General features: G+C 32.8%; 2 pseudogenes; both read right to left on the bottom strand.

Annotated features, from left to right (window-relative positions):
- Positions 1 to 202: 202 nt before the first annotated feature.
- Positions 203 to 4,299, bottom strand: LOC133319189 (uncharacterized; annotated as a pseudogene).
- A 6,769-nt stretch (positions 4,300 to 11,068) lies between these two features.
- Positions 11,069 to 11,461, bottom strand: LOC116769555 (V-type proton ATPase subunit G-like; annotated as a pseudogene).
- Between the last annotated feature and the right edge of the window lie 1,551 nt (positions 11,462 to 13,012).

Below are 13,012 nucleotides of genomic sequence, written 5' to 3'. Positions count from 1 at the left end.
TCTTGAAACTTATAGATATAAATATAAATAGCGGCTATCACTAGAGAATCATAGACAGGACAATAATGTGAGAATAATATATATATGTCGAAGAGCCATGTCCAAGTTGATTATTAGGAGCTGTGACGTCAGCGATGTTATCGTCACATAACACTATTTCCACCTATCAGGTTATCCATTTTCACCAATAAAGCACTCTCACTTACTCACACCACTTTATTTTCAACTTTAACTAACACTTAGTAATTTCTCCTGGATAGCTCTCACACCACTGTGTCCTCGCCACAGATGTCTCCGAATATAAATGGTTTTCGTGGAGTCATTACATTTACTCTTAATTTTAAATAATAACTTACAAAGATTATTCGTAGTAATTCAAATAAACAGTAATTATTACAAAATGTTTTCGTAATCAATTATTAAACCAACTAAACTTTATATTGCCATTTAAAATTTAAAGAAATCATAATTGAATAACATTGATTACAAAATGGTTACTGTTTAAGTTTGTGTTTTACTAAAACTCACAAAATAACTTATCTTTACATATTACAAATCACGATACGAATTGTCATTTACTTTCCTTCAATACAAATCGTACGACGATCTATAAAACAAATAATTTTGTTAAAGTTATTACTAACGCCTTGACATTGTTTATGTCACATCTACCCTCTAAAGTGAAATACATATGAAACAACTATACATATGAAACAACTACCCTTTATAATGGTTTGTTAAATGTCGTTGCGCCGACACGGCCATTCTGCGGCCTGGTGCGTGCCCTGCACCAGTTTTACTTTGTTGTGATATATCAACGTATCAACATACGCTGTATTAAAGAGATCACTTGGATTCTCTGAACCTGTGTTTGTGTTTTTTTTTATTTTTTTTTTTACGCAAAATGCTCCACGCATCTTTGCTTACTTTTATTGAAGTGGGTTTGTTGCTGTGGTCTGGGCGGTCTTGTACGCCGTGGTCCACAGGGGCTCTAAGGGATTGAGGTAGGTCGATGCTGTGGTCTGGGACTTTCGTCCGTGGTCCACAGAGGATATTGATTTTATGATGTTGCTGTGGTCTGGGCGGTCTTGTACGCCGTGGTCCACAGGGGCTCTAAGGGATTGAGGTAGGTCGATGCTGTGGTCTGGGACTTTTGTCCGTGGTCCACAGAGGATATTGATTTTATGATGTTGCTGTGGTCTGGGCGGTCTTGTACGCCGTGGTCCACAGGGGCTCTAAGGGATTGAGGTAGGTCGATGCTGTGGTCTAGGACTTTTGTCCGTGGTCCACAGAGCCTCTAAAAGATTTGAAGAAAGGTAATATTTTAGTACAGGTTCTAAAATTATTATTATTATTATTTTTTTTTTTTTTTTTTTTATTGACCTCATGTCAAGTTCCTCAACTTGAGAGATCTTTTGATAAAGACAATTGTCAATAAATTGATACTTTACTAAGCAATGAATGTTGGACCAAGTTTATTGATCGTTCATTGGATTCAACTTCTAAATTTTTAGAAGCTTCAACATTTAATGGACTGTCGTAATGTGGAGGATCATCAATCTGATCCGCCGACACGGTTCCTGCTGCTGCTGGATTTGGTGCTGGACGTAATTGATCATGAGCTAACTTACGCGGCCGGCCTCTACCGGTTACACGTTTTAGCATGTAACGATCATGTTCCAATATTTTGTATATTTCGTATGGTTCAGTATTTTTCAGATCCAAAGAAGTTTGTTGACGAGGATTAGTTTTGATTAGTGCATCGTCACCTCTTTTAAATGAACGTAGCTTACCCTTGCTTTTTTTTCAAAACTCTGTTTATCATATTTCGCCGAAGCCAACATTTTCTGTTGCACATATTCCTCCAATACATCAAAATTTATAAATTCATTCTCAAAATCAATTAACCTTAATAGTTCCGATGGCACACAATGCTGCCGACGAGTGAGAAGAGTTAGAGGTGCAACTCCAGTAACTCTATGAGGCGTGCAATTAAACGAGAGTTGCAATGCTTCAAGAGCAGTCTGCCAGTTTTCGGTAGTGTAATTTTTATAATAGTTAGGGCATTTTTTAAAGTGCTCATGATACTTTCAAGCTGTCCTTTAGCTCGGCTTATTCCTGGTGCGATTGAATGTATGTTGCTCCCAAAGCGGTTACAATAAACTTTGAATTCACCAAGAAACTCTCGACCTCCATCAACCATGATCTGAACTGGTGTTCCAAAAAGATGTACTAATCGTTTCAAGGCTGCGAGACTGACCCTTCACTACTCCTAGTTCCTAATTTCCAGGTAATGTCCATATGTACTACTTGAAATGCTGCCGTGGGTGTCTGGATTGGATGAAGTCGTACTTGTTGCTACCTGACGAATTTTTTGATGTTCTGCAAATTATAAAATTTTCAACAAATCTTCTGATTAAAGTAATTATTTTATCAAAATCATGTCTTTTATTTTTTGAAGAGTTCTCTCCCATCCTGGGTGATGTAATGCGGTGTGAAATGAATTTATTAAATTCTCGTCAGCCCGTGATCATGGTTGCTGAAAAGTAACCGAAACGTCGGGAGCCTGTAATTTTAACAAAAATTAAGCACGCGTATATCCGAAAAATATTAGTTTCATTTAAATGAATTTACTATACTCCCCTGAAATGATGATAGGAACGACTATGACTTCATGTTGGCCAAGCACAGGATCTGTTAAAATTTTCTTTAGGACACCTCTTAGTGTATAATTTGCAGCTGCGTGGTCGCTGCTTATGCTATCTTATTAAAGGACGAAGTAAATCATCGAGTCTTTGTTCTATTTGTAACCATTCCATGTCTTTGCTTATCATATTGACAGATATTTCATTAGATGGGTTTCTACATCTATGAATTCACGGAAGTAAATCCTTTTTATGTTTGGATGCTTTCAAAGCATTACAATTTTAAACTTTCGACCGTATAAATAGTGTCGAAAATGTTTTGTTGCCCGTACTACTGCCAGAGTCTCGAGCTCATAAGAGTGGTACCGGCTCTCCGCGTCAGTAGTTATTTTTTTTGACTGATATATACTACTGGATGACGGCGCCCATTAACGATCTGAGCTAGAACTGCTCCGTATCCAATGCTACTATCATCTGTATACAGCTCTGTTGGTGCTGTTTCTTTCTCGAATAATTTTATGTTCAAGTAATTCCTTAATAATTGAACGAACTGTTTCCCTCCTTACAGGACTTAATCGATATGGTCTACGTTCTACATATCTATCGTTATCTTTTAAGCATATTTGTAGTACTTCGGTGTTTAACACGTGATTTTCATATTTGTTGAGCAGAATTATTAATCTATTTATTAGATCTTGTTCAGTTAGGTCGCAATTTAAATTATTAAATTTATCACTCCTAGACATCACATGACGTATAGCAGGTTGGTGAAGAAAAATTGCACCATGCGAGTTTATTATCACACTAAAATTCGTGTTTTCAATCAAATTCATTCCACTTAAAACATCTGAACATATCTAACAGTCAGGTACAATATGAAACTGAATCTCTATTCGAAGATCATTTATAACGCATACTGTTGTTAATGTTGATAGCGACTCTACTGTAAATCGTCTCAGACCTTTCAAATATCGTACTAAATTTGTTCGTTTTATAGTTCCTTGTAATGTAATCAATGTATTAGGGTGAGACCGTTTCACGTATCGTATCGGCGATGCCACAGAGATCAATTCGGGTACTGATGACGCTCTAACATTTAGTAATTCGATTCGCAGTCGTTCATCCCCTACACAACAATCACTGCCTTTCTTATACGTCGCCATAGAACCCACGCTTGTGACAAAAATTGCGTATCCTTAGTATTATCATAGTTATGTTCTTTAAAACGAACGATGTCCCGCGAGTATCCAGTCTCTGGTTCGATGTGAAAAGTCGTAATCAAAACATCCCGCAATTCCGATCACGTTGTTGTAAATATTAACCAATTGTCAACCCATAACTTTGTGCGTCCTCTGAGTAGACTCCGGACCTTCATTCTGATTTCGTAATCAGTAAAGTTATAGGTTTCCATTGCAGTTGTAATATGTTGACACCATTCTCTGATTCCAACATTCATGTCCCGGTCATATGATGGCAGGTATCAGTAATTTTAATTTTGGCTTCTGGTTGACCAGGAATACGATCGACATACGCTTTATCACTTTTAGCATTTAAAAAATTAATAATCCGGTATTTACCCCTGCAACAGAGCCTCCAGTATTGTCAGATGGACGAGTAGAAGTGGGTAATCCCACTTCTGATGTCGAAGAGCCATGTCCAAGTTGATTATTAGGAGCTGTGACGTCAGCGATGTTATCGTCACATAACACTATTTCCACCTATCAGGTTATCCATTTTCACCAATAAAGCACTCTCACTTACTCACACCACTTTATTTTCAACTTTAACTAACACTTAGTAATTTCTCCTGGATAGCTCTCAATGTCGAAGAGCCATGTCCAAGTTGATTATTAGGAGCTGTGACGTCAGCGATGTTATCGTCACATAACACTATTTCCACCTATCAGGTTATCCATTTTCACCAATAAAGCACTCTCACTTACTCACACCACTTTATTTTCAACTTTAACTAACACTTAGTAATTTCTCCTGGATAGCTCTCACACCACTGTGTCCTCGCCACAGATGTCTCCGAATATAAATGGTTTTCGTGGAGTCATTACATTTACTCTTAATTTTAAATAATAACTTACAAAGATTATTCGTAGTAATTCAAATAAACAGTAATTATTACAAAATGTTTTCGTAATCAATTATTAAACCAACTAAACTTTATATTGCCATTTAAAATTTAAAGAAATCATAATTGAATAACATTGATTACAAAATGGTTACTGTTTAAGTTTGTGTTTTACTAAAACTCACAAAATAACTTATCTTTACATATTACAAATCACGATACGAATTGTCATTTACTTTCCTTCAATACAAATCGTACGACGATCTATAAAACAAATAATTTTGTTAAAGTTATTACTAACGCCTTGACATTGTTTATGTCACATCTACCCTCTAAAGTGAAATACATATGAAACAACTATACATATGAAACAACTACCCTTTATAATGGTTTGTTAAATGTCGTTGCGCCGACATATATATATATATATATATATATATATATATATATATATATATATATATATATATGATATGTGTCATCAATTTCGGAATTTAAATAAAATGAAGAACTAATCCATCTTCAAAAACCACATACCTATACCTAACATTTCGAAGGTTGTGTTTTTACCTTAGGGATATAGTTTAAGTGAAAAAAATAACAACCTTTTAGTGGAAAAAAGGGGAATTTAATGCATTTGTTATATAAGATATTATTAATATATCAACTTCTTTTTTCTTAGGACTTTGACTGTTCCTTGATTAATGTAACACATGGTATGAGAAACAACCTTAATCAAAGTTGAGAAGTGCGGAAATAGTTTAGTGTATAATTAATGTTTTCGAATGTTATGGCGTTAAATATAAAAATAATATTTTTTGAACTATAGTGTTTACATATTCAATAATTAAGTTAGTATGTAAAAAACAATATGGAATATTAATGTCAAATATAATGCAACATTAATCAAAACACAAATGTTTTGATTAATGTTGGGATTATCTAGTACGCATCAAAATGTGTACTATATAATCCCGATAGTCCAATACTATGCCGACTTTTTGGACAGTATATATTGATAGCTTTTTTATTTTCCATTTTACCATATCTATTTGTCGCATACATATATAACCTCTTTAAAAATAGGTTTGAAAAGCAATGATAAATAGCATGCAAGTAATTTTGCCTCATTTCATAAACAAATTTTGAAAATATATATCTTTGGGTCATTATTATTTATCTTACTATAATGAATATTCATAAACAAATCCTTTGAAATCAATAATGCCGAGTAAAATTGAATCAGGGTCGACACTGTATATAAAAATTACTCACTGTCAAGGCTTTTTTTATATTTACACATAATATATTAATTCAGAAACTGAAAGTAAAAGATATACACAAAGAGCTATTGAGCTGGTATCTGGGTATGGCGTCAACCCCTATGTAATATTTATACATTTCTATTATGTTTTTATGTTTTTTTAGAATAATATTTTTTTTCCAATTTAAAGCTTGATAATACTTCACTAAAGTAGAGACCCGGTTGCGGTTATAGACTGTATAATTTTATAAAACTTTTAACTCTTTTGTTACTTTTTCAGAATTTTAGAAACGTACTCCTAAATGAAATGTAGTAACATGGCTGTTTCATTGCATGCAACATCCATATCCATATAACATATCCTGTTCAGAGGAGAAATAAGTTAGGTTTGTTATTAAAAATACAACTATATTTTTAAAACATGACTCCAAAGTCTCTTCGGCATTTCCTTTTTGTTGGTCAAAATAAATAAACCTTTAATTTTTCTTATAATAGTGGATTATATTATTTTGAAAATGAAAAATATATAGTCTATTCTTTTTTATCAATTCAATAGTTAAATGACCTGCAGTGTTAAAACACATTTTTAAATATTCACCTAATAAGTTAAACTTTTAGTTGTAACTATTAAGTAACATTTATTATTAAATAATTAGCTAATTTTGGCGAAAAAAATTATATATGGATCGATAAGGGTTTACTAGCTTTCCTTAAGAAATGAAGGTAAGAAGAAATAAAGATTTTTTAAAAACTTGATAAGTTCTTGTTTTCGAATACAATAAGAAATTAAAATTTTAAATCGAATATTGAGTGTTGTAAAAAAAAAAACATAATATTAAAGTCTTACAAAGATTTGCGTGAGTATAGTTCATATCCTGAACACATTAAATGTTCATGTATTTAAAGGATATCCCTTTGAGGAAGAATGTATACACAAACCAAGCAGCCTTCAGTTAAATATTTGTTTTTGGTAGCAAGTTCTTAGAGATAAATCTGTGTTTTTTTTTTCATTCCATTCCACCGTGTCTCTTATCTTCGACCGATTCTACTTTAATATACAATGGTGTTATGTGTGTCAAACAATACAAAAAACTTCAGAAGATATATTTTGTAGATACCACCTTTTCACTAAGCAGTTCAAACATATGAAACAAAAAAATATATTATAGCTGCCAAAAAATCTGTAAATGGTTTTGTATAGACATTAGCTGCCGCTTAGAACGGACAAGAGTCCATATATTATATATACGATATACCAGGCATACATGCCAAATGGTTCATGAAAAATAACCGTCATTACGAAAGTAAAAAAATGTAAACATTCTTGTAAAGCATTTTTTTACAAAAGTATATTATAAGTTCATTAATTATTTATTAAATTTTTATATTATATTCTTGCTGAATCCATCCATATCTTTCGGTTTTATCATAGTAGATGGTTAGTTTTTTTTTAAATCCTATGGTTATGTTATAAAAGCTCTTTATTGTTGCATAAGGAACTAGAATAATTCAAATTAAAAAGTAATGAAAATACATACTTTTAAAAGTGAAATATGTATCCTTAAAACACGTTACTGGGTCCTTATATTAAAAGTTCCGGGCTCTTTGTGATACACATGTAAGTATAAACACGAAATGAGTTTTATGAGTCAGACTACCTTAGCACAAAAAAATTATATATACTAACTAATATTCAAATGGCAAATAACGTATACGAATGTCCGGTGTGTAAGTATACATCTCGCGTATAATATTACACAAAAGCGTGCCTGTCGTTCGCTCTTCCGTAAACATTGGGTATTAATATAAATTTTGTACAACATTTTTGTAATATAAATGATATAAAGAAATGGTTTATATTTATGAAGATTTTTTACAAATATATATATATTGCAAAAATTTATAAAATTTATAAAATAAATTTATTAAGCAAAATTTGCTAAATAAATTTTATAAATTTTCGGTTAGAATTTTTATAATTAAATCACCAACTAGCAGATTTACGGGTGGTTGATCAATATAAAAATAAGATTATGATCATTAACCTTTTAGGTATTAGCAAATCAAAACTCAAAACATTACATTGTATTAAATACTCCTTTCGAACTGTGCTGTAAGCACGTAGGAGTAGTAATTCTTGCTCAAAGTGCATTGAGTGCTGTAGAATAAAGCACTCCCCTTTAATTTCATTTCAGCTCTTGACTGTATTGTATTTGAAGGTAGGTACTGAACCGACCTGAAACATCATTACACATATAATATCTTTCATATTCATATACTTTATGCCTCATTTATGCACGATATATAAAATATTATTTTTAAAACTACCTACTATTACAAATAAGGACCTCTATCATACAAGAACCGCAGTAAGGTTAGGGAGATTGTAGGTAATTGCCGTTGTCAAAACATAAATTTTGGGCAAGAGGTCAGTTAGCGGTGGAAGATTCAAATAAATGAAACCAATATTTTTTGGATTATTAGGCGTGTATTATTATTTTTAAAAACTACATACTCCCGACGTTTTGGTTACTTTGCAGCAACCGTGATCAGGGGCAGAGGACTTGACAATGTCTGTCAGTTGGTTTTGTTATTTATTATCTACCGCTAACGATTTCTTAATTTTCTGGCGTACCTCTCGGCAGAATGCGCCTCCACGTCCGCCATGAATTTATCACTGACAACGGGTGAGAGATTCATTGAATTTTGGAACGTATCTCTGATGAGAGCAGTGTTTTATGTCTTTGTAATTTTTTCTCTACATTATCACAACCTGTCTTTGTTATCCATATAGAATAATTCAAAACATTATCTGTGGCTAGTGGGTAGCCTTTGCTTTCATCTAAAATTTTTGTTAACCTTGGGTAAGCTACTTGTCACTTTTCTTCGACCTAAGGGGGCTATGGGAGGAGTATGTAGCTTTCCGTTGGATAGGCATACAAATACCCACTAAATTCCAACGATTACCTTCATCGGAATAACAGGCAACACTATTCAGAATTTCTTCTTTTATTATAAAGCTGCAAGTATCCTACACAAACGAGTATCTATTCTATTAAGTGTACGTAACTCAGGATTTGTCAGACGCAAATCGTCAATGCAAACTAAATCTAATTGGCTTGAACTTAAACTTCTCTCGCTCAGATGCGAAGTTATCTTTTCATGTTACTAGTACTTATGATAAGTTTAAGCTTTGCACATATACGGGGTTTGATCGTTAAATGTTCTATATACTATGGTTGAACTGTCGTCTTCTAGCTCAAAAATAATTCCTTTAACTGGTATCTTTTTTAGATTCAGATATTACACCATGCCTTCTGTTGTGAAACAAGCCTGCGAACCCTGATCAAGCGGGACATGGATGTTTCGATATTCATCCATTTCTGATATCGACAAGGAAGCAAAAATGAATTCATGTAGCCGGGTTGGTGTCTATGTACAATTAACACATAGTTATTTTTATAACGAGCTATCCTCTTATGAGAATTAGTCCGGGAATAATATTTTGAGATTCTCAGGTGGTTGTTGCTCCGACAGATTAGATTCCCATGTGAGTTGTGTTCACACTCCAGCGGCGTTAATTTAATCTTCTCTCGACACTTTGAGATGAAATAAAATGTTAATTATTTAAATAGATTTCAAATTTTACCACCATACAGTTAAGGGTGGTAGAGCCTAGCTGTGGTCAAGTTACTACAGCCCGAACATGGGCCGGCTCGACCGGAGAAGTACCATCCTCTCCCAGAAGATCGGCGTGAAGTAGCCTTTAGTGGCTGCGTTTCGTTCAATGAGTGAGAAAGCTGGTTGCCCTTTCTCTATACTCACCCTTTCCTGCCATTTCCTTATACCCCCCCCCTTTCCCTCAACAATCAAGGTTGGCAACGCATCTGCAACAAAGATGTTGCGAATGTCCATGGGCGACAGTCACTACTGCTCATGAAGTAGACCGGCCGCTCGTTTGCCACCTTTCACATACAAAAAAAACGCACCGTGAAGTTTGTTAATTTTTTCCATGATTTATATTTCCATAACCAAAATCATCGTTACCAGTTATAGGAAAAGGTGGAGAATTGGCATATTTTATTTCAGTAATGTTAGGTGATCTAAACGTTTATTATATATTTTTAAGAAAGCTTTTTACATATATTATTTACATCTCAGCGTCTTATAAAATAAACTGCGTTGTGCCTTGGTTTCAAATTAGGTTGTTAGGGTTTGTACTTTGCCGTTTTATATGGCGATGAATGGACCTGAAAATGAGTATCAATTAGAATACGAAAATTTAAATAAGTAACTATAAAAATAATTCAAATTTTATATAAGATTCTGAAGGAGCTAACAAGAAATAGTAAGGTTAGTAATCAATACGGGTCCATAAATTAAAAAAAAAAGGTTTTCTTTCTATTAATTTAAACCAAAATAAAGCTCGTTGGTTAGGAAATTAATGTAATAAAAATAATTAAATGTTATAATGACAGTGTTTCTATTGCAAGCATTACAAAACCTAAATATAGCTATCAATTTGATAGTGAAAACCACTTGAATTCATTAGGAAGACTCATATATTTAAAAAATACTCGTTTTTTACGTTATTTGTGCTGCTTTACATAATTATGCTCTCAATAAAAAATATATATTTTGAATGGTAATTCGAAACGGTCAACCCAACAATTTTACCACAAGAAACTGCTAAACTCTATCCCTGGTCAAATTGGATACAGAAGTAGGTAATAATTCAGTGCTTATTATACTGAAGTCTAAAACATGATGTCAATAACAATTAAAGTGAACAAGATATAAATATTTCTATATTTTTTTATATATCTCTCTTCTCTTTTTGGTCCTATGTCTCCTAGATGGGGCAGAGGGCGTCCTATTAGCTATTTATAATTAAATGTTTAGGATAATAAATATTAAATGGCTTTAAGCTAATAATATTATACGGCAGCCATTTTGTTTGGCACGAAATTTGACGCAAGCCAAAATTGACTACGGATTATAACAGAGACAACTTGATTCGCGACGGTTTTAAAAGCGAAAGAAGTAACATTAATTATTGTGTTTCGCTTATTATATGCTTTAGTTGACGTGAAGTTCCAGCTTGATGTCGTACACAAGATTCAGGATGTCTGTGATCACGGTTTCCTATTGCATCTGGACCAATTTGTTCACCTTATCGATTTTCACTCTGGTCTCAGAACCAATTTTGGCGGTGACTTCCTCCCCTGTGTCCATGTGCTTGGCTTCGAAATCTTTAAACTACTTCTCCCGCTCCTGTCTGTACTTCTCCACCTCATCCTGAGCCTCTTCTTTAGCCTGCTTTAGACGTTTTACTTAGCGCTTCCTGCCTTCAGAGACCTTTTCTGCTGCGCGTTTCTCAGCAGCCAACAATTGCTGGATCCCCTGTGTCTGACTCGCCATTTCAGAGGATACACACAAAAACTATGTCGAGCGAGAATCGAGACCAAGACAAGAATCCGATTTTATATATCAATATAATAATTATTAGTAATTTATCTTCTTTATGTTTTATTCTTAATAAAGCGTTATGAGAAAATTTTTGAACAGAAATAGCTGACATATAGTATTAAAAGGAAAAATAAATACACTGCCTAGTAACGTAACGCTAAGTTTTAAAAAGTTATATGCCTCAAAGGTAGAATGTATGAAAAATATGGCGCTTTACAAATGATCCAGGATAGTATTGTTCAAAATAGAATTTGATTCCGAGGATGCACCATTCCATTCAAATATTATAATATTATATAATTTTCTTATCCAAATCGATTTTTTATAAATCAGTTTATGTCATTTCCAAAAAATCGATTTTATATAATTTCCAAAGAATTTAAAAGTATGTAATAGTAAAACAAATATCCATGTAATATCCATATTTTATCCGTCTATGGGTCCTTTTGTACCTTTGTCGTAATCTTGTCACACATGTTACAGTAATATATTTTTTAGGCAAGTTTGTGCCGTATTTAATGTAATCATTTAATAATTTTTAAGACCTTATATGTGTATGTATATATATATATATATATATATATATATATATATATATATATCATTTAAATAAATATAATATGTTTACTCTTCATATTTTTTCCACAGATTTTAAGCTTGGAAACAAATTGGATTATGCGAGTAACATGGTCGTGACACAATAGCATGTCAACCATTATCGTGAGCCGACTCTATAGACTGAAAATCTGTAACACCAGCCTCTCTAATACTAAACATATATAACGAGGTCGCGTATAAATTAACGAAGCTAGAAACTTTAGTGTTAAAGTGTGTTAATAACGTTTTTTCTACATATTTCAAAGAAAAACATGTTTGAAAATATGTCTTCACGGGAAAGAAATTTTGTTTTGAGCTTGCAGAAATATGTTATAGAGATTTCCAAGCTGTGTATCTCAAATAAAACGACGAGCTTATGACGGCTTACGGGTAGGATGTGACCTGGGATAAACAACGCTATATTAATCTTTAACGAAAGTTAGAGAAAATAAAAAGTCCTTTACTCCAGCCATTTTTTTATATTTCGAACTAAACAAACCTACAAAATTTATTGTATATTATATATTCAAATCTTAATATTAATGATAACCGTCCGTAGCATTTGAATCGCAGTAAAAATGATTAATCAAATCACAATAAGGAATAAAGTTCTAAAGCCAATGAATTTTATAAATTATATAAAGAGCCGCTACGTATTCAAATTGTTACCAGTATTTTAACTCTCGTTTTTAATAAGATATTGCAATTACTCTGATCGAACATTATTTATTTATTCTTTGTAATATATAAAATACAAATTTAGGTATTAATATTAAAGTCTGCTTAAAGGAAAATAAAATAAAATTATAAATCACTTCATATAACTATTATAACCGTTAAGCCTTATATACAATGAGAGGGTGATTAAGTGTTCGGACATTCATTAGTCCCATGTTTTAAATGGACATTAAATAGTTTTCTAGTGTACATATTATGTTATGCGTGGCACCATATTTT

This window comes from Danaus plexippus, chromosome 14 (assembly GCF_018135715.1).
Source record: "Danaus plexippus chromosome 14, MEX_DaPlex, whole genome shotgun sequence".
NCBI classification, from domain to species: Eukaryota; Metazoa; Arthropoda; class Insecta; order Lepidoptera; family Nymphalidae; genus Danaus; species Danaus plexippus.
This window is presented reverse-complemented; position numbering and strand designations above follow the sequence as displayed.